Here is a 22,243-nt window from a genome sequence, read left to right as displayed (position 1 = left end):
AAAATAAATAAGAAGAAGGGGAGAGAAAACAAAATTTATTGGTTCTTTTGTGGAGAAATTTTCTTTCATATTATTTGCGAAGGAAAATTAAAAGGCATTGCAAAAAGTGCATTATTTTTAAGGAATGGAAAAAAAAAAAAATTTCCCCCATTAATTAATATTAAACTATTTCGGATGAGCAACGTAAACATTATTAAAGTACAAAATTATTTCTAGGGAAACTTTTCCACCATTTTATAGTATAGAAAATAAACTCTTAAACATACACTAACACTCACCATACAGAGTATGTAATAGCCATTGTTCTTTATTTACTGTGGATAATAAAAAAATTACTACCGACAATAATAACAGTAACTTTTTCAAGGGAATTAATGGCACCAAATCTTTCTGTAACTATAAATTGAAGTTCTCACTATTAAAGTTGATGTATTTGTGAGGGTCTAATTTGTCAATCTCAGGTATTTAGTAAAAATATCAAATTAATAATGATTTGTGAGGGCCATATTTGTCCATCTCACTACAAATTTAATAATGATTTTTTTGGGTGGTTTTTTTGGGGGCATGGATAGACCATAGGACTCTTGCCAAAAATCTTCAAAATCTGAAACCTTTTGGTATGATTTATTGGTGTCATATTTTTACAAGCTAAATTCATATATAACCCTTGAAAAAAAATGATATTTTCTGATATTATTTATTTGTATGAATTAAATTCATAACTCTAGAAAAAGTGATTTTTTGTTATTATTTTTTGAGAAGAAAGAAAATAAAGCATCTAAATTATCATTGATACAACTAGTCAAGGAAAATGTCATTTACCTATAATATTGATGCCTACTCAAATTCTCCTTTATAATTCTCCAAACGTAACCTAAAATCTATCATACATAAAGTCCGTTACTTAATTGGACAAAACTTAGGTATAGTATCTTAAGTGTTATTTTTTAGATTCCCCTCTTAGGATCTAGCCATGTGGCTACTTAACTAAAAAATACACTTCCATCTTATGAGAAAAAATTCACATGACAGAATCTTAAGAGGGGAATTTAAGGAATAGCACGTAAGTGCTGTACTTAAGTCTTACCGTACTTAATTAAGGGTGCCCAAAATAATATACTTGGTTATTCTAAGGTATTTTCAGTGATACATGACCATTTCCAAAGTTCCTCAAAATAAAAGATTCCTAATGTGAAGCACTACTAAAGTCTACTAATAATTAATCTCCATATCATAAATAATTAAAAATTCAAATAATAACCGATTAATGTCTAGATCTACAACAATTCAATTAAAAATCCCTTCTAAATTGTCGTCTATCATGTGAAAATTTCCAACAAAAAAAAGAAAAAAGAAAAAAGAAAAAAGAAAATCAGTTTAATGGATTAACTATTTTAAACCATTAGATCAACATGCTTACCTCAAGAATCTCCAAGCCTCATTTCTTGAAAATTGTTAGGTGGTTTCTCTCTAGGCTTATCAGAGTTGGAAACAACTAATGAGTTTAAGATCTTACTCCACTATACATAAACAGTTCACGTTTAAGTTCACACCCTCTCTAAATTGAGAGTTAATGTGTTTAGTAGTCGTGAGATAGTTTGTCGAAGTGACGAAAGTTTATAGAACAATGACTTACAATGGCCTAGTATCAACTAGAACTCTACATTTCCATGATTAAGACTGTTAGGTTCTAAAATTTTAAAACAACTAGCAAATTGTGAATACAAACTTGTCTAGGTATAGATCTTAGAGTCTATAGGATTTATTAGACATTACTCAAGGTGTTACAAGTCAGAATAGAAGAACACACAAGCTGCAGAAAGAAGAATTCGAAATATGCTAGGTTCGACCAATTGAGATTATGGTTTGACCGATTGAGATGTGAATTCTGCTGATTTTAATTTTGGCCCAAGAGTCCGTAAGCCCAGTAAGTGATTAGGGTTTCAAATCTATTTCACATGATATTTAAAGAAAACCCTAAGACACATTTTGTTATGATTTTGGAGGTGTTCTTGTGAGATCTAAAAGGTATTGTGCCTTCTCTTTTCAAAGTCACTACCGGAAATCATTCTCATATTATTAGAACCGGTAGATCTAAAGTTGTTGTTACAAGATCAACAACTACTGATGATCTAAACCTTTGAGTGTGATCTCAAAGTCACAGTTTGTGTTTAGCAAATCCAAGATAGAAGAGTTCGTAGAGTTGGAGTTGCATGTAGTCGTGTTAGTAAGTTCTACTTGAGGTAGCTTTATATTTAGGGTTTAAATCTATTGTAATCTTCTATTCAATCATAGTGGATTTGTTTACTTTGAAGATAGCTAGGTTAAATCCTTCCCAGATTTTTACCTTGAAACAGTTTGTTTCATTGGTTTTTCTAGATTATCATATTACTGTCTTTTTTACATTTTTTGTACCAAGTAATATGTTTGCATGTGTTTGACCTAAATCTCATGATTAACCTAAGTAAATACTTGGCTAATTCATTAGGTTAAACTAATTTGTTTTTTTAATGGATCTATACAAACAAACAAAGACAAATCACCATGATTGATAAGCTCAACCATTAAGTCTATATACATTAATGTCTAATTAGGTGAACAACCTACGATTTCATCACCGACTACGAACTAGCATTTATCAATTAACAAGGAACTTGTTATGTAGATATTCTATATATGAATCTCATTCCCATATCTGAATCAAATCTGATGCATCTTCATGGACCATATATGATGTCCAATATTCATATAATAAAACATTTTATAAATTAAAGAATGTAATAAAAATTGGGTTTTAGGACAAATCCCAACATTAACAAACAAAACTTGACCATTGACCTGAAAATTGCTACAATTGGTAGTGGGATGAAATTTCTCCACTCCAAAATTTGCCCAAATTGAGACAACTATAACGCAAAAACTAAGATTAGCAAAAAAAAAAAAAAAAGGAAAAACGATATGGTTATGATGGGAAACCCTGATAAGGAAAACAAGAACAGGTGGTTCGAAGGTACCACCAACTTGAAGAATTCCTTAATAGAATGGAAGTTTATGATACAACTTGAAGATAAACCTGATTATCCCAGTATTGCTACTTACAATAGAATTTACTAACGTTATACAACAGCTCCAACCCAGTTGGTCTCTTCTACCCCGTGAATCTTTTTGGTGCACAAATACACAATTTGTGTCTAAAACCACAACAGCACTTTTGTTTGTAGTAGTTTTTGTCTTCTTGATAACACAATCTTCTTTGAAACATTCAATAGAGACCAAAGACGTTGCTTGCTACAAAACCCTTAGAGCACAGATGTCACAGTAGCTTCTCCAACTTGACAATGTTCTCTCTATTGTTATGATGGCTATATGAGACTTTAAATATGTCCTAAAACCCTACTGCATAAATTACCAAGTGCAAGGCTAGCTCCATGCCTAAGATGAGAACAAAATTAAGACCTTTTATATATTTAAATATCAATTAATTCTACTTGCTTGTTTAGATGCAAAACTACTAATTAAATTTTTGTTTCCAATTTATTGAACGTCTTTTTTTGAAATTGATAATATATTCAATTTACTTAATCTTTTTTTAAGATGTTATATTTATTAACTAGTAATTAGATAAATATTTATTTCAATTTTTTCACAAAATTTACTTTTCAATTTGTTCACAACTAGTGTGTGTATATATATAAAGCAATACCTTTTTTTTTTTTTTTGGAGATAATATATAAGCAATACTTATATTAGTATCAGTAGAAAAGTTGAAGTTCTATCTAATTGAAAAAAAAAAATTGTAAATATGATCACCTATATTATAATTTTTTTTTCTTCTTCATAAAACCTATGCTACCCCACCCGAAATTATGAATGACAGAATGAGGTATATCAAAAACAATGAATGACAATAAAAATAATGAATATGGACTTAAAGCTAACTTAAACAAGAGTGATTAAATAACTCCATTTTATTATAAAACACTAGTTTCTTTCTTTGTCTCCATTTTACATTAAATGAAGATATTTTTTTTTCTATGTATTTTTATAATAGTGATATGTGTCACCAATTATAAAAGAAAAACATTTATTAAGGGTACCAATCACATTCATGGCTAAATCAGTTATTAGGTGGTTGATAAAAGTTGTAGTGGCTTTAGGATTTTTTTAATCTTTTAACAAATTGAGGCCTAAATAATACTCTTACAGGTTAGGGGCCTTTTTACATTTGTGGGCTTTAGATAATTGCTTCACTTGCCTATAAAGTAGACTCGACCATGCCCAGTTGATTTAGTTATCATGGGTCGTAGACTAAGAGGCCTGTAAAAACGAATCTTGACCGCTCCACTGGAATTAAGGTTCACTAAACCTCGATAAACCGAGCAGCAGTTGAGGCAGTAGAAAACTGACTTCTTCAGTAGATCTTCTTGAACTGATTCCTTGTGTCTTCAATATGAATTTCAATACACACATCACTTGCCTACATAGTAGAGCTGACCTTGCCCAGTTGATTTAGTTATCATGGGTCATAGACTAAAAGGTCTGTAAAAACGATCTGCTCCACTGGAATTGAGGTTCACTAACGTCGATAAATCGAGCAGCAGTCGAGGCAATAGAAAATTGACTTCTTGAGCAAATCTTGAGCTAATTTTTCGTGTCTTCAATTTGGATTTCAAAACACACATCTATACACTAAAATTTACAACTCAATTACATGAATAAGGTTTTTGAATATGGGTTTACCATCACTCAAAATGAATTTGACCCTAACAAAGTCAAGTGACAAGTTGATGCCAACCTTGAGCTCGAGCATCTCGTAAGCAATCCTAGTAATAGTATTCCATGCATTGGAACGAGACTTACATTCACTGGGGGAGAGTTGACGAAAAAAAAAATTAGATTCTACTTTTTATGGCTTTTACTATCAACTAGGGTTACTGGGCATCAATAATTACAAGTAAAATGCCTTATCATGAACTGGGATAGGAAAACAATCTTGGTGTCCTTGCAAATTCTTGAATTTGAGTCATAGCCTTATCATGATTCTCAGAAAGATTTTAAGAATAAATTCCCATTAAAGTAAACTTCTTATCCCAAGAATGCTATCACGTTGACTATAATTTTAAATTCTATTCTCACTACTACAGTACCACCTAATCCAAATATCGAATGAGAAGACCATGTGGAAGGATAGAAGCTTTTGTGACATTCTTTTAAGTTTGCCTACAAATACCTCAACTGCATTGCATAATTCAAATATCAAATAGTCAATGCTGCTTATCTAAGCATCATGCATGAAGATTAAAGAGACAGTGAGTGAATTTGAGCCAAGGAGGACTTCCTCTGTTACTCATATTAATTTGCAGCAATCAATTTGCTTTCTGTTGGCTTCAGAGCAAGTTCTCCTTGGCTCTACTTCACTCTCTTTTGTCTCAAGACACACTCTCGATTGTGAGCCAAACCTTTTTTTTTTTTTTTTGAAACCCAAGTACACCAAAGAACCTCAGGACACGCTAGACACTCTCGATTAATGCAACTAGTCAAGGAAAATGATACTTACCTTTTATGATCATTTTTATGAAATTTGTTAAATGAGTTACAAATCTGAATGGTTAAAGATTTTTATATACAATTTTTTAATGGATTTTTTGTTGAATATTTTGTTGTTTGGCATAACATTGTTGTTTGCGATATTTTTGCTGTTATTTGGGCTAATTTTTATTGTTGTTATTTAGAAATTTTTTAAGGAGTTGAAGATTATATATGTTTGAGGGGTCAAGATATTTTTGTTGAACCAAATTCTTGGAATTCTCAAGCCAAAGTGTCTAATGTTTTTTAGGGTAGACAAAACAAGTAATGTAAAAAAAAAATTATGTATATATTTTTATTTTCAAGTCAAGCACTCAAGGTGTTCATAAGAACACCCTGACATCAATGTGGAGGTGCCACTGGTCCTAAGGCCTAGAGTAGTCCTTCATATATGCTTGAGTTAAAAACTACTTAAGAGGAAATTACGGTTAAGCTTCAATTTGCTGGCCAAACCACGAGGAATATAGTCTAAAAAGGGCATTGGATGTCAACGACGTTTTCAATTTGGCATGTTTAATTAGTGGGTGTGTTGACATTTCTACAGTTTTGCTTGAGATAAGTAGGCAACTCTAAGTTAGGGTAATAATATTTCTTATCTCTTACATAACATGCAGGAGTAGGAGGCTACGGGTTCGATTTACTATGGATAATCGATGCATAAAATTTATTTTCCTATTAGAAAAATAGATATAACGGTGATTTGAACATGATTTATAGTAGCCTAAAATTTTATTTGTAATGAAACAATTTTCTCTATAGAGAAAAGGATATCAATTTGGTTCTAAGTGGCAACTGTTGTGTATCGGAGCCAAAAAAAAAAAAAATAAATAAATAAATTATAATGATTTGAATGTCATCTAACAAATAGAATTCCATTTTTCAGCTCAAGGTTTGTAATTAGCATCGTGCTTTAAATCTCACCGAATCGTCTGATCTATGTTATACACAGTGCCCTACAAACTATAGCTTAGCTGTTATTCAAATGTGTAGTAAGCTTTCCAGTCAAGAGAATCAGTTTTGTACCAAAGATTGTTTCGATTTGGTTAGGAAACGAAATATTTCGGTATCGGTGTACTGTTTTAAGATTACCATTATCTATATATTTCTATGTGTTTAGTTTACCTTCAGTACTTTTTTAATAGGATATGTCATTTTATGTTAACTACATAATAGCAAGTGGTAGTGAGTTTTAATTTTCACATTTTATTTAGTTAGTGAGTGATGTGACAGTTTCTTATTAAAATCAAAAGGAGATTTCAGTTAAAAAAGTATTAGAGGTAAGCTAAACCCTATTTCTGTACATTGTATTTATTTAAATAGGTATGAATTTATTAATTTTTATGTTTACTAACAAAAAATTTAAAATTTACATATTTTACAAGCCTAAATAACCAATATATTAGCTTAAACAATATCTTTTTTAATATTTTTTTACAATTTTTTTTAAATTTTTATTCTTTTATTGTACCGACCGAAACCCAATATCGTGAACATTTGAAATCTCTCAGATATAGCTGGTATAGGTGGTACAACCCGATACATTTATATTTTTTGATACATTTTGGAGGAGTATCAGTATTGGTTGAATGACTAGTACAATATATTTCTTTGGTATGGTATTGGCTTCCTTGATTCCAATTTTCTAGTGACCTTAGGCCAAGATGTATTTCCTAAGGAGACTAGTGTAGCTGAGGCAAAATAGGCATCTTAGTTATGCTACAACATTGATAAGGTCATGATCTCTCTTTACTTTCCAAATATCCTTCTTCCTTCTTCTATTTTAAGTAAAAATATATAAATTTAAATAATGAACACCTTAGATTTGACTAATATATCATTTTTATTTTTAAAAATTGCTGTTAAACCATACATAACTTTTTTTTAAAGAAAATTATACCATACATAACTTGTTTATTCAAAGTGGCAATTTTCTCTATAGAGAAAAGGATATCAATTTGGTTCTAAGTGGCAACTTTTGTATATCGGAACAAAAATATATATAAATATATATAAATATATATATATATATATATATATATATATATATATATATATAAAATATGATTTGAATGTCATCTAACAAATAGAATTCCATTTTTCAGCTCAAGGTTTGTAATTAGCATCGGGCTTTAAATCTCACTGAATTTTCTGATCTATGTGATACACAGTGCCCTACAAATTATAGCTTAGTTGTTATTCAAACGTGTAGTTAGCTTTCCAGTCAAGGGAATCAATTTTGTACCAAAGATTGTTTTGATTTGATTAGGGAAGTGAAATATTTCGGTAACAATATACCGTTTTAGGATTACTGCTATTTATATATTTCTATACATTGTATTTATTTATGTAGGTATGAATTTATGAATTTTTATGTTTACTAACATAAAATTTAAAATTTATATTTTTTACAAGCCTAAGTAAATAACCAATATATTAGCTTAAAATATATATATATATATATATATATTTTTTTTTAATATTTTTTTTACAATTCTTTTAAAATTTTTTATTTTTTTTATTGTACCGAACATCTGAAATATCTTTGATATAGCTAGTACAAGTGGTACAATCCGATATATTTTTTGGTATATTTTGGAGTAGTATTAGTATTGGTTGAATCACAAGCACAATATATTTCTTTCGTATGGTATTGGCTTCCTTAATTCTAGTTCTCTAGTGACCTTATGCCAAGATGTATTTCCTAAAGAGATTAGTGTAGCTGAAGTAGAATAGGCATCATAGTTATGCTACAACATTGATGTGGCCATTATCTCTCTTTACTTTCCAAAAATCCTTCTGCCTTCTTCTATTTTAAGTAAAAATATAAAAATTTATGTATAAATTTAAATAATGAACACCTTAGATTTGACTAATATACATCATTTTTATTTTTAAAAATTGTTGTTAAACCATACATAACTTTCTTTTAAAAGAAAACTATACCATACATAACTTATTAATTCAAAGTGGCAATTTTCTCTGTAGACAAAAGGATATCAATTTGGTTCTAAGTGGCAACTGTTGTGTATTGGAACAATATATATATATATATATATATAAAATGATTTGAACATCTAACAAATAGAATTCCATTTTTTAGCTCAAGGTTTGTAATTAGCATCGTGCTTTAAATCTCACCGAATCGTCTGATCTATGTGATACATATAGTGCCCTACAAACTATAGCTTAGTTGTTATTCAAACGTGTAGTAAGCTTTCCAGTCAAGGGAATCAATTTTGTACCAAAGACAATTTCGATTTGGGTAGGGAAGCGAAATATTTTGGTATTGGTGTACTGTTTTAGGATTACCGCTATTTATATATTTCTATACATTATATTTATTTATGTAAGTATGAATTTATTAATTTTTATGTTTACTAATATAAAATTTAAAATTACATATTTTACATGCCTAAATATTAGCCTAAGTATATTAACCAATATATTAGCTTAAATAATATGTTTTTAATTATTTTTTCTTCAAATTTTGAACATTTATTTTTTATTTTTTTTATTGTACCAACCGAAACCCAATATCGTGAAACGTCTGAAATATCTTTGATATAACTGGTATAGGTGGTACAAACTGATATATATATATATATATATATATATATATATATATATTTTGGTACATTTTGGAAGGGTATTAGTATTGGTTGAATGACTGGCACAATATATTTCTTGGGTATGGTATTGGCTTCCTTGGTTCAATTCTTTAGTGACCTTAGGCCAAGACCTATTTCCTAAGGAGATCAGTGTAGCTGAGTTAGAATAGGCATCTTAGTTTTGCTACAACTTTGATGTGGCTATGATCTCTCTTTACTTTCCAAGAATCCTTCTTCCTTCTTCTATTTAATTTAAGTAAAAATATAAAAATTTATGTATAAATTTAAATAATGAACACCTTAAATTTGACGAACACATCACTTCTATTTTTAAAAATTGCTGTTAAACCATACATAACTTTTTTTTAAAGGAAATTATACCATACATAACTTATTAATTCAAAGTGTATCTATTGTGTTTCATAAAAGCTACCTGTGGTTGGTCTATATATAGTTTCATTTGTAATTCATTCATTTCATCTCAATATCTCAATCAAAGTCCTTTACTCGTTTTGGTTTCCAATGGCATGTCAAATGAAGAAAAAATTATTGCTTCTGCTACTTGTGTTGCTGGTATCGAACTTGCAACATTGTGGAACGCAACAAGTGCCTTGTTTCTTCATTTTTGGGGACTCATCGTCTGATAATGGGAACAATAACAACCTTGTGACAAAGGCAAAAGCCAATTATCAGCCATATGGGATAGATTTTCCTGGGGGACCCACCGGAAGGTTTACTAATGGTCGCAATCTTGTCGATATTATTGGTCAGTATTTATCTCTTTTTAATTATAAAATTTATATATACTCGTTACAGTTTTTATAATTTTTCCTTTTGCGCCGTTTTGAAGTATTTGAATTGGGAAAATTTGATTTTGATTCAAGGAGAGTTTTTATATTTTGGAAGAAAATTGATTTTGATTCCAAGAGCTAGCCTATAGCTAGGCTTGCAAAGTTGAATACAAACTTTTTTATATTTTTTTCTTTTTGCTATCAAGTTGAATACGAACCTGACTATATATTTACTCGCACTTTTTCTTTCTTTCTTTCTTTATTGTTTTTTTAAGAAGATGTTTAAACCTACTTAATTCACTAGAAATTAAAAGAAAAGGTAGTTACAACAAAATGGAAGTAAGACTGTAAGAGATTTTATATATAAATATCTTCATTAAAAATACTAAAAAGTATCAGATAAATTATAACTTACAAGGTTCTAGGCATTAATTAATCAAATGTTAGCTACATGTTTAAAAATGACACAATCTCAAATTATTTGAAATGGAGAGAATCTATTTCATAGATTTTTTTTTTTTTTTTTAATATGATATTGTATAAAAAAACTACGTTATTTAAAATTTTAAATGAGATGACACTAGTGGCTAAGCAAAATTTGACTTTAAGTGAGGAAATTTATAATTTACTTACATATATCTTTTCACATGCACACATACACAGTTTTTATACACATTTTGGATGAGCACACCGTACAAACATACTACATATAATACTTAAGACCAATCTGTACAATAAAGTATCTCTCTCTCTCTCTCTCTCTCTCACACACACACACACACACGTGAATACTAAAGTGGTATTTTAATGATGAGTACCAGTTAACTCAACTGATTAATTTCTAATGGTTGTATAAGAGACCTGGGGTTAAATTTCTACCTACACTAAGAACTGATTGGACGCTATAGGTAATAATATGGTATTTTATTATTAAAAAAATCCTTAAAAAGATAACATATATTATATTGTATTTATTTGTAAGGTTTTTTTTTAATAATCTAAATAAGTTGTGTTACAATTTTTCTATAGTCAAATTAACTTATAAATCTCGTATAAAAGATTAAATTAACCTCAAGTACAACTTATATCGATTTTGTTAAAGTGATAAAATAGTTAAACTATATAACAATTTTGTTTTTCAACCAGCAATAGACGCATCTCGATTAGAACCTCACGGACTGCATCATTGCCCCAAGCGCAAAGATAAATTTATAACAATTTTAAACGGATAGTAATCATATATTTTGCGCCTATAATTTTAGATTTATCTTGAAACAATATCAATTTATGTATTTTGCTATGTAACTATTTACAGATTTTTATAAAAAAATAATAAGTTACTGCATAAGGAATTTAAACTCATATAACATTTTTGGAAGGTAACAATACGATCTTTTTTTCTTGGTTCAACCCACTCCTCCCCCCCCTCCCCCACTTTTTTTTTTTTTCCTTTTCTTTTATTTATTTATTTTTTTTTTTGACAAACAAGAGTATCTAGATCTCTTTGAGTATCTGACTATTTCCTTAAGTATTTGTAGTCTCATTGTCCTACACAAACCGGGTTATTATAGGGAGGAATCCCTTGAGCTGACTCTAAAATGCGGCCAAGATGTTTCAAACTGAGGATCTTATAAATATCATGAGGTCTTAAAAATTATTAAACCAACTCCTTGAGATTACCTTAACAAACATAGATATAATAAAAATTATATATATATATTTATATATATATATATATATATAACTTTTTTCAATGAAACTTATTAAAAAGAGATATTTGAAACAACACATAAAATAAAAGAGAAAAATAGGGGGGGGGGGGGAGTATATAGGGAGAGTTTTGGTGGGGCCAGGGGGCAAATGCCCTTTCGATCCCTTACTCCCATATACATGTAGATTTGTAATATTTAATCTCATGGATATGTTTATATGTTACCTAATACAACTGACTCAACCGAGTGCATCTCTTTGTTACAACCTTGTGAACTTGACTACTTAACAAGTTTTTCAACACTTTCTCCTTGCAGCTGAACATCTGGGTTTTAACAATTCCATCCCACCTTTCGCTACAGCTAGTGGCCAACAAATACTTAAAAGGGGTCAATTATGCATTGGGTGCAGCGGGTATTCGCCTGGAAGCAGGACAACAACCGGTAATTAGTCAATAAGGAAAATGTTAAATTAGGTTATCTCTTGTGCCTATTATGGACGCCAAATATGGAAAGTTAATTGGGTCAGTATTAGCCTTTATAACTAGGCGTAGGAATTTTTAATACAATAAACTAAATGCCATGAAAATTGAACTGTAGCCAAGAGATTTGTTGTTCAACTAACATATCTTAGTATTTTTATTAGAAATGTCCAGGGTTTAAATATCCTCCCACTTTCATTATTGTAATTCGAAAATGGAAAGGCACCATCAAGTTAATATAATTTGGTGCATCATATTGCTGGGTGATCAGATAAGCTTGGATAGGCAATTGCTAAATCTCCAAGTTATAGTCTCAAACATCAAGAACCTACTTGGAAATAATGAATCATTGGCCACAGCTTATCTAAACAACTGCATATACTCTATTGCGATAGGTAATGTTGTGCAGATAGCACCCCAGGACTCAAATCAATAACAATAAATAAGAGGAAATTAAATAACAAGCACACACAAAAAACACAAGAATTTACGTGGTTCGGCAAACTCCCTACCTCCATGGAGACGATGGAGAAATTTCACTATAAAAAATAGGAAGATACAATAGTGCACAAGAACACTCTCAAGAAACCCAAATCCCAATACACCCTAACTCTCTCTCACCCACAAGACAAGAAAACATTATTCTTCTTCTTATGCGGCTGCTGCTAGGGTTTTAGAAATTACTCTAATTCTCTCTATGTATTTCAGTTCAACCCAAACCTAATATATATATTTATATATATGTTATAGGTCGGTTGTACTAGGAATTATATTCCTAGTTGTATTCGGTCAACTGTGACCGACTTAGACTAACTTGGGCTTGTGGCAATTCAAGCCACACACACGGCCCACTTCAACAAATCTCCAACTTGGCTTGAATTGATCAAGCTACACGAGCAAACTCCTCCATCGCCTCCACCTTAGCCCTTTAGGGCTTACAAGCTGTAAACATCAATCAAGTCCAAGTAGCTCTTGAACTTATCTGTTGGAACTGACTTTGTCAACATACTAGAGGATTCCCAAGTCTTATTCTTTTGTAGTGATCACATCTCTTCTACATCCCTGTAAGACAATGGATCTCCACTGCTAGTTATGAGAGCAAAACTAACCATGTCTTCAAAGCCATATCTCTGTGGTGCTTTGTGAACCTGCTTCTCTCTACCTTTAGCAATTGAATAAGACTCTTCTTGTTGCTGCTGTGAATCAATCTCAACATTACCCTTATCACTGGGTGAACTATTCTCGTCAAACTCCACCTTAACAGTTAATTTCTCTTGTGGACTATCATCACTTGTCTCTGCTTCATTCTGTTTCAACATAAAGGCTTCATCAAATATGACATCTCTATTGGTCACCGTTTTCTTTGAGATTGGATCCTAAAGCTTGTAGCCTTTAACACCTTTTTCAAAACCAAGAAATACACATTTTCTTGACTTTGAATCCAATTTAGAACGCTCTCCACTCTGCACATGCACATAAGCCGGACAACCAAATATTTTTAGACTTGAATAATCATCTGGTTTACCAGACCAAACCTCTTCTGGAATCTTGAAATCTATGGCTGAAGATGGAGGTCTATTAATAATGAAGCTTGTTGTGTTAACTGTCTCTGCTCAGAACACCTTAGGCAACCCTGCATTCAATCTCATGCATCTGGCTCTTTCTTCTAAGGTTCTGTTCATTCTCTCTACAACCCCATTCTGCTGTGGAGTTCCTTTAATTGTGAAGTGATGAGTAATGTCTTCTAATTCATAAAATCTTATGAATTCTTTATCTCTATACTCTAGTTCATTATCTGTTCTAAGGTATTTTATTTTCATGCCAGTTTGATTCTCAACCTGTGCTTTCCACTTTTTAAATATGCCAACATCAGACTTATGCTTCATAAAATAAATCCATATCTTTCTAGAGAAGTTATCAATGAAATTAATGAAGTACTAAGCATTGCTATGAGAAAAAACTGATATTGGGCCCCAAACATCTGAATGAATGTAGTCAAGAACACCCTTACTTGTATGAGAGCCGGCCTTAAAACTGACTCTATTCTGCATCCCATACACACAATACTTGCAGAAGTCTAGCTTGCATGTCTTCACCCCTTTCAATAAATTTCTCTTGTGCAGCTCTAACATACCACGTTCACCAATATGGCCAAGTCACATATGCCATAATTTTGTGTCGTCAGTGTTGGACTCCACCGAAGTGGTGATTGCAACTCTTCCTACAACTGTGTTCCCAATCAATCTGTAAAGTGTGCTTATTTTCTGTACCTTCATCACCATCAAAGCACCTTTGGTAATTTTCATGATTCCATCCTTTGATGAGTATGAATAGCCCAAATCATCTAACACTTCTAAAGAATTAAAATTCTTTCTAAGATCTGGAACATGTCTGACATTACTAAGAACTCTCACAACTCCATCAAACATCTTGATCTTCACGGTACCAATTCCAATAACGGGGCATGTAGCATCATTACCCATTTAGACCATACCACCATTGTAAGGCTTATACGTGTCAAACCAATCTTTCTTTGGAGTCATATGATATGAGCATACTGAATCTAAAACCCAAAATTTCAATAGAACATTGTTACTTGATGAAACTCAAAGTAAATCTGCACCAATTTCATTGTCATCTGATGTTTCTTCAGTAACACTAGCTGATTCTAGGGGCTTCATGCTCTTTCAACTCTTTACACTGATTCTTGTAGTGTTCCTTATTGTGACAATAAAAGCACTCTACATCTTTCTTTGCACGTGATTTAGATTGTGATCTATTTCTGTTGGAGTTCTGTCCTCTTGACCTACTTCTACCCCTATTGCTTGAATCAGACTTTACAATAAGTCCATTAGCCTGAGAACCATCGCAATCTTGCTTCATCTTTATATGTGACAAGAGAACACTAGTCACCTCCTCAAGTACTATAGTCTCTTTCTCGTACATCAAAGTAGTCATTAGATGATCAAAAGAAGTAGGAAGTGATGCTAATAAGAGTAACGCTTTATCTTCATCCTCATAATTCACTCCAAAACTTGACAGTTGGGTGTTCAACATATTAAATGTGTTGAGATGCTCCAACAGATCTGAACCCTTCTTCATATGCGAACTATACAGTTGCTTCTTCACGTACAACTTATTCGTCAAATTCTTTCTCATATAAAGACCTTCTAGTTTTTTCCAAACCTCCTTTGCAATCTTTGCCTCTAGGATGTTGTGAATGACCTCATCACCTAGGTCGAGACGAATAGCGCTAGCTGCTTTCTCATCCATCTCTACCCATTCTACATCCTTCATTGTTTCTAGTTTCTTCTCCTTCCTAAGCAAGGCCTTGTGAACTCCTTGTTAAATTAGGAGATCCTTCATCTGCCTTTGCCAAAGAGAAAAATTTCCCTTACCACAAAACTTCTTTACATCATATTTTGTGCTTGACATCTTTATTGTATTCAAAGGATTGAATGCTAACCTAGCTCTGATACCACTTGTTGTGCAGATAGCACCCAGGACTCAAATCAATAACAGTAAATAAGTGGAAATTAAATAACAAGCACGCAAGAACACAAGAATTTTTGTGGTTCGACAAACTACCTACCTCCACAGAGACGAAGGAGAAATTTCACTATAAAAAATAGGGAGATACAATATTACACAAGAACACTCTCAAGAAATCCAAATCCCAATATACCATAACTCTCTCTCACCCAAAAGATAAGAAAACACTATTCTTCTTCTTATACAGCTTCTGCTAAGGTTTTAGAAATTACTCTAATTCTCTCTATGTATTTCAGTTATGTTATAGGTCGGCTGTACTAGGAATTATATTCCTAGTTGTATTCGGTCAACTGTGACCAACTTAGACTAACTTGGGCTTGTGGCAATTCAAGCCACACACACGGCCCACTTCAACAGGTAATAATGACTACCTAAATAATTACTTCATGCCACAGTTCTATCCTACAAGCCGCATATATACCAAGAGCAATATGCATGCTACGGTTCTCGTTTAACAACTCTCTCAACAATTATTGGGTAGCACGAATTTTCCTTATTTGTATTTCTTTTTTTTTTGGTTCAATCAAAACACGGTTGTTCTTTCTCTTAAAATTGGTATTTCCAGTTGAACTCACCATGTGCGGGACTAATTCTTCATGTGTGAACAACATCTTCAATGCAGTCACACTTTTCAATGATAGGGTTGTCACATTGGTGAATGACTTCAATAATAATTTGACCAATGCTAGATTTATCTACATAAACACGGACAAAATGGGCTTCTGCCCTTTTTGGGCAAAGTAATTAGTCTTTTGCCCTTATTCCCAAACTAAATAGGGAAATGCCTCTCTTTTGAAAATCGAGTTTCTCAAAATCGATTTAAGCCCTATAGTGACGTTTTCAAGGACCTATAGTGACGTTTATAAAGACCTATAGTGGCGTTTTGTAACTTGATATCCATGAAATCGAGTTATAGGCAATTTAATTGCCTATAACTCGATTTTATGGATATCAAGTTATAAAACGTCACTATAGGTTCTTAAAATGTCATTATAGGTCCTTAAAAATGTCACTATAGGGCTCTAGAATTTTTTTTTTTTTTTTTTTAACTCGATTTTGAGAAACTCGATTTTCAAAAAAGGGGCATTTCCCTATTTAGTTTGGGAAGAAGGGCAAAAGGCTAATTACTTTACCCAAAAAGGGTAGAAGCCCATTTTGTCCACATAAACACTACTGAAATCACTCTTAGCAGTTCTACGTCTCAAGGCAAGATTTCCTAATCAACTTCTAGCACTCTATCTCTTTCTCCATTTTTTATATTACCAATTATTCCAATATTTTAAGGTATTACAAAATAGTGAATTCAATCATTTAATTAACACATGCAATTTTTTTTATTTAAGAAAAGGTGGTAGAGTGAAGATTGAGTTTAAACCCAGAATTATTTGCCCTGATACTATAAAAAATTACAGACTATTCAAAAATAGTTTAAACTATTAAGAAATGTTGAATTTATCATTTAACCACCACTATAAAAATTTCTGTAGCAGGTTCCACAATTACAAATGTTCCTTGCTGTGAAGTGTTAAAAAATCTGCAGCCACAATTCCAATGCATTTCTTTGGGAACCGCGTGTAGCTAGTAACAGGAGCCTATATTCATTTTGGGATGCAGTTCATCCAACTGAAGTCGGATCTTGTTCTATGAGGGAAGAGCATATAGAGCTATGTCCCCAGATGATGCTTATCCATATGACATCGAACGCCTCGCTCAGAGCTAATGAACAAGATGATGTGGGAAGAGAATTCTCAAATGAATGCTTACAATATTGTTACTGTAATTTCTTTTGTGATTATCCCGAAGTTGATACTAAGATTTATGTTCAATAATTGTAATGAAAATGACCTTGCTCGCAGACAAGGCATCATTATCGAAATGTTATATTACCATCAATAAAACAATCAATCATACGATTGCGATATGTTCAAACAAAATTGTGCCCTATGACAGGTTTTATTTTAGATGAATTTTTAATCCTATGATCCTCTTCCGGTGTTATTTACATCTAAAAAAAGGTGATGTGTTATGAAGTAAATACCTTTAAAAAATATTGTGGTAGATTTTATTTTAGATATATATTTTATCCTTATTTCATATGTGTGTATGTGTGTGGGGATAAATTTTTCAACATGGATTAAAAATACTTCATTCATTGACATAAATAAGATTTTGGATATGGGTTTGCCGACCTTCTAAATGAATTGACCCTAACAAAGTCAAGTGACAACTTGATGCAACCTTGAGGCCGGCAATCCTGAAAGAAATCCTAGTAACAGTATTCCATCCATTGACATGAGAATAGCATTCACTGGAGAGAGAATAGAAGAAAAAGAAAAATTAGATTCTACTTTTTAAGGCTTTTACCATCAACTAGGGTAATTGGTGCATCAATGACTACATGTACATTGCCTTATCATGAAGTGGGAGAGGAAAACAATCTTGGTGTCCTTGAAGATTCTTGAACTTGAGTCATAGCCTTATCATGATTCTCACAATTAAAATTCTAAGAATAAATTCCTGTGAACATAATTTTCATATCGCAAGAATGCTATCACGTTGACTATAATTTTAGATTCTATTCTCACAACCACCAATCCAAATTTTGAATGAGAAGTCTATGTGGAATGCTAGAAGCTTTTCTGAAATTCTTTAAGTTTGGCTATAAATACCTCTACCGCATTGCATAATTCAAATAACAAATAGTCAGTGCTGCTTATCCAAGCATTATGCACGAAGAGACAGCGAGTGAATTTGAGCCAAGGATAACTTGCTCATATATGCAGCAAGCAGTTTGCTTTCTATTGGCTTACAAGCAAGTTCTCCTGGGCTCTACTTCACTCTCTTTTTTCTCAGGCGACAGTCTCGATTGTTAGCCAATCCTAAGCACACACATGGTGGTTTTTATTCTAATAACCATTATATAGAGTCTTATGGTCTTATGGAGCTTATAAAGTCTGGTTTTGATAGGATCTAACTTGGCTAATGCACTCAATAAAATTCCCTTTGAAATGGTCATCTACAAGTAAAAATTCCAAAACATCCAAAGTAAAAATTCCAAAATATCAACAAAAATCAATTCAATCCTAGGGTCTAATATTTTAAACCATTAGATCACTCGTAAAATGGGATTCCTAACGTGCTTACCTCAAGAGTCTCAGCCTTATTTCCATAAAATCGTTACGCATGGTTTTCTCTTTGGGCTATATGAGTCAGAACTCAGAAGCAACTAATGAATTTTAGGGATCTACAATAAGTATTAACAGCCACTTAAAAGCCCCCATTGTTTTCCTTTTTTCTTTCATCCGAGTATTATAAATCTACATATGAAACATTAATTTGGGAATGGACCATGAAAACATTGGGATAGGAGAGTCTGTTCGATATCAAGAATTTGGATAATGTGAAATTGATGAAGTAACTCACCCAATCTAAATGTAAAACTAAGCAATGAGTTCACTTCAACACCATTTGATTCTTGAGTTTTCTTCTCATTGAGGAATTTGATATCAACAATATGTCCCCCCAAAAAAAAAAAAAAAAAAAACTAAAATGCAAATTACACCCGTTAAGTTTTGCTGAAATTCATTTCGGTCATCTAATTTTACTTTCATTCAGTTGAGTTTTTTAAATTTGAAATTTATTTAATTTAGGCATTTTATCCAATTTTGTTAAAAAATTGCTATTAAAAAAATTATTTTCACATTAAAGAAATCCATAAAATTAGTAAAAATATATTATAGATTTTTTTATATTTGCGAAAGTTTTTATAAAAAAAAAAAAAATCATTTTTCATTGCTTGATTGTGTACTTAATGGCAATTTTTTCAACGGAATTGGACAAAATGCCTAAATTGAATAAATTTGAAATTTAGAAAACTAATTGAACGAAAATAAAATTAGAGGACTGAAATAAATTCCTTTAAAACTTAAAAGGTGCAATTTGCATTTTAGCAAAAAAAGAAAAAAACACAAATCTTTTTTTTTTTTTTTTGAGGAAAAAAAAAACACAAATCTAAGTTTTTTTTTTTTTTTTTTTTTTTTTTCTTGAAAGGAAAGGGAGAGAAGATTCAAACCCAGTTCATCTCATGGAAAGAGTCGGTGCAAGCTTGATTCTAGTTGAGAGAGAGAGAGAGAGAGAGAGCTCAACTTATTATCAATACATTAAAATAATTTTTTTTCTCCATTTTATATGTTTTTGCCAATCTCAAGGCTATTATGAGATTTAATTATGTTGTGGAGAGGACAACTATGAAGGCTACTAATACCATAATTACGATCATAAGAAACTTTGCCACAAATTGCTTTGAGTCTGTCATTTACACAGTCTTTAACTTTCACAACTAGCATTTGAAGAACTTTTGTTAAAGAAACATGCAATTGGCCTTAAGCTATGCTTACACAGTACTTACAAAGACATTTATCGGAAGCATATATGAATAGATGAAAGAAAAAATCTTGATATGGAAGCTTTTCGCACACCAAATAAATTTACAAATACATACCGAAATCCTTATCAACATTTATTCCTTAAATTTACTCAAAAAAAAAAAAAAAAAACAAAAAAAAAACATTTATTCCTTAAGGATACTAAAAATGTTGTCAATCCAATAATGGGTACATATACATACGTACATACATACATTTTCCTTTAAAACAAAATGAGTGCACATATTTGATTATTTTAAACAATTAGATCAAAAGTAAAATGAAATTTCTAATGTGCTTACCTCAAGAATCTCCAAGCCCTAATTCCTAAAAGTAATTCCGCAGTTTTATTTATTTGAATTAAGATTTAGAAACAACTAACTAATGAGTTTAAGGGATCTCTCTCTCTCTCTCTCTCTCTCTCTCTCTCTCTATATATATATATATATATATATATAAAATTTATGTCCAATGTTCATATAAAAATAAACTATTTTATAAATTAAATAGTGTCATAAAAATGGATTCTAGGGCACAAATCTGAACATTAGCTATGAAAACTCAACCATTAAGGGCCCATTTGGTTTAGAGGTGTCTCAGTTTTCATAATTCAAACTCAAAACCCATAACTCATAACCCAAACTCCATTATCACTCAAAAAATCCAACACTTTTTGTTTGGTCACAAGACTCAATCATGTATCTCAATTTTTAACTTCACTTTTTGCCAAAATGATGGACCCACCCACTGACACTACACAGAAGAATATGGTTATTACCCGCGTCCCTTTTCTTTTCTGCTCTTCAAACCCAGCTACACCGAAACTTAGCTCCACCACCACCAACGGCAAACCCAGAAATTCACAACCACAACCACCACCACCAACAGCCCTCAACACAACCACAACCTCCACCAAAAAATTCAAATGAATCAAAAATTCAAACCCACCAACAATCCTCAACCAAAACCACAACCTCCACTCCAAGCGAACAAGCTCCACCACAGCCCAAGCCTCAAAACACCACAACCACAACAAAAAACCCAAACCTAAATCCTTAGACCGAAGACCCAAACTTAGCCATCTCTGCCATCACCACGTGAAGAAAAAAAAAAAAAAGCAGTTAAGAGAAGAAACCAGAGTGAAGAAGAAAGAAAGAAAGAAAAGAAAAAAGAAAATAGAAAAGAAACTAAGAGCAAAAACCCAACTTGAAGAAGAAAAGAAACAAAAGAGAAAAATGAAAAGAAAAAGAAAGAAGTATAAGAAAAAAAGAAGAAGAAAGCATCAGGTCTCGAATCCCCTGTCGCTAATGAAGCTTCCGACCTCAAGGTTCGCGTGTCTCACGATCCGGCCTGGGCTTAGTCCGATGTCATTTCTCGAATCCCCTATTGCCGGCAAAGCTTTCGATCTTTGGTCTTGCTCTCTCTCTCTAATGCCACACAAAAAAGAGAAGGAGAGCTCTGGGTCAGTGAGAAGAGAGAGCTCTGGGTAAAAGAAAAAAAAAATGAAGAAGGAGAAGTGACAAATAAGAACGGGTTGGAGAGAGACGTTACTTGATGGGATAAGTCATACGGGTGGGTCCCATTCTTTGCTTAATTTTACAAAAATGCCACTAAAACTCAATTCTCAAAAATTGGAAACACCTATTTCTTGTTTCCTGTTTCCATCAATCTAAGTCAAAATTTTTGAGTTTTGAGTGATGGAAACACAATGTGAAAATCAAGCCAAACAAAAAAAATTGTGTGGGTCCCACGTTTTTTAAGAACTCCGTTATGAGTTTTGAGTGATATGATCCAAAATAGCTCTAAACCAAATAGGCCCTAATTATCCTAAAAATTTGATACCGTCAGCAGTGGGCGGATGGAATTTTCTTCACTCCAAGTTTGTTGGGAAAATTTAGGCACAAATTAATTTTAATCCATTATAAATTGATTAATTGGTCAAATTATGCAATGTTCTAATTGAGTTTATAGTTGGCACAACCATATTGCCAAAAAAAAAAAAAAAAATTGTAGTAGAAAATAAATTATACACAAATGATATGGTTACGATGGAAAATCCTAACGAGACAAAAAAAAAAAAAAAAAAAAAAA

At 31.8% G+C, this 22,243-nt stretch overlaps 2 pseudogenes; one reads left to right on the top strand and one right to left on the bottom strand.

The window, feature by feature from the left end:
• The first annotated feature begins 9,728 nt into the window (after positions 1-9,728).
• Positions 9,729-16,183, top strand: LOC126704642 (GDSL esterase/lipase At1g29670-like; annotated as a pseudogene).
• LOC126707858 (U4 spliceosomal RNA) lies at positions 11,064-11,190 on the bottom strand (annotated as a pseudogene).
• Positions 16,184-22,243: the final 6,060 nt, after the last annotated feature.

Source organism: Quercus robur, chromosome 11 (genome assembly GCF_932294415.1).
Source record: "Quercus robur chromosome 11, dhQueRobu3.1, whole genome shotgun sequence".
Lineage (NCBI taxonomy): Eukaryota > Viridiplantae > Streptophyta > Magnoliopsida > Fagales > Fagaceae > Quercus > Quercus robur.
Note: the sequence above shows the minus strand (reverse complement) of the source record. Positions and strands in the feature narration are given on the sequence as shown.